This window comes from Triticum dicoccoides, chromosome 2A (assembly GCF_002162155.2).
Source record: "Triticum dicoccoides isolate Atlit2015 ecotype Zavitan chromosome 2A, WEW_v2.0, whole genome shotgun sequence".
In the NCBI taxonomy this organism is placed as follows: Eukaryota; Viridiplantae; Streptophyta; class Magnoliopsida; order Poales; family Poaceae; genus Triticum; species Triticum dicoccoides.
Window position 1 is genome coordinate 263,582,799 of NC_041382.1, and position 1,964 is coordinate 263,584,762.

A 1,964-nucleotide genomic window follows, 5' to 3' on the forward strand; every position below is an offset into this window, starting at 1 on the left:
AGGCAGCAGCCGGTGATGTCAAGCGCATCTATGGGTATGACGTGAAGTGCATCTCTATTTTTTTCATTTTCATTTTTCAGTTGCACACGCTCACACGTCAGTTGGCTGCATCTGCAGGATAGTTGCACGCGGTAGACCGTATAGTTGGCAGGAGACAGTGTACAGTGAGGAAGTCATAGATCTAGCTGTGCCAACCCCATACATTATCTTGCCAACTTCAGAGTACAAACTGCCAAGCAAACCTGATACAGTCCCAACTCAAGATCTCAGCATAACATCTAGCAAAGTACCAACAGACAAAGGCTCAGTGCCAACTACAGGAGCCATTGTGGCAACTCCAGTAGCCACTGTGCCAACTCTAGCATCCAGTGAGCCAGCTGCAGGTCGAAATGTGCCAACTCTAGCAGCCACTGTGCCAACTCCAGCATCCAGTGAGCCAACTGCAGGTCCAATTGTGCCAACTCCGGCAGCCACTGTGCCACCCCTAGCAGTTATTGAGCCAACTGCAGGTTCAAATGTGCCAACTCGAGCAACTTCTGAGCCAACTGCAGGTCTACTTGTGCCAACTGCAAGACCTTTTGTTGCTAACTATCAGTGGTATTGGGCAACCTGTCCAACCTCCTTTGCCAACAGCTCAAAAAGGCACAATGTTTGATCATCAAAACAAACTCACCAAGAAGGAAGTCTACATGAATCTATGCTTTTTTTGAAGATGACAAAGCCATGGGTAAACAAGGTCTGGAGGGGAGGTGAAGGGGAAGTTAAAGAGGACGAAATTCAATGGATCCTCACTTTTCCCTCCTCCCGGTTGCTGTGGTTGCACAGTTGTGTCTGCAGATGGCTCACTTGCTGGTGGAGTTGGCACAACGGGTGATACAGTTGGTTCATTTGGACCTGCAGCTGGCTCACTTGGTGCTGCAGTTGCCACAATAGTGGCTGGGTTTGCTGGTTTGCTGCTTGGGATGCTGACATACTTGCCATGTTTTTTGCACATCTTTTTTGTTGCACATAATTTTTGCACACAGTGTGGCTATATTTTGGCTGCTGGAGCTGATTTAGTTGCATGAAAGCAGCTTCAATTTGCCTATGTTTTGTTTGCACACAACTGTTGTGGATATATTTTCTGTCTACTTTTTTTCCACACAGTGTGCCCATAGTTGGCTGCTGGAATTGCTGTAGTTGCACGAAAGCAGATAACTGGTTGCACAGATTGTGTGCAAACTACAGCTACGTTTTCCTCCTCTCCTTTTTTGCCTTTTAAGGCTTTTTCTGATCTTCTTCCTGCTCCCAAGATCTCTTTCCTCTCTTCTCTTCTGTTCTTTGTTCTTTGGAGCCGCCATGACTTTTTCATGGCGATGGAGATTTTCACCCTGGTGGGATCTTCCCTTTTCGTGGGGAAGAAGATGTCATGGGGCAGATAGCTTGATCAGAGGCAGTTATAGAGGGGGTGGGGTCGCGCTGCACATGATTCCCACGGCCAGCTGGCGTGCGCGGGACCTTGTGGTTGCTAGCGACGATTTCGCGGGACGCGACTAGCCACTTTCCTTTTAAGGACGAAGGGGGGCCAGGTGGTTTCCTTTTTGGTCAGCCGCTCCCTATCCATCCCAGGCGGCCGTGCGCCCACTAGACGCGCCCTTTTTATTTACCTTTTTGACAACGCAAAGAGAGTGCATTAATCTACTACCTCTATAAAAGGAAGAGAGGGCGAAGAACCAAACAATCAGATCCATCCATCAATAAAATATAATGGCCCTTAATCCTCCTATGTTTGATGCAACAAACACGCCAATCAAGCCACTAATCCTCCGTCGCTATAATCACGAAAACAAACCGATCTGTAGAACGCGCACGCCCGCACGACCTTTCCCACTCTCCTCCTCCCAACGGCCGAGCGCTGCCTCCCCCCTCCCCCCTCCCGCGCGTCCCCTGTCCGTCGGACGTCGGTCCGCGACCACCCCGGCCAG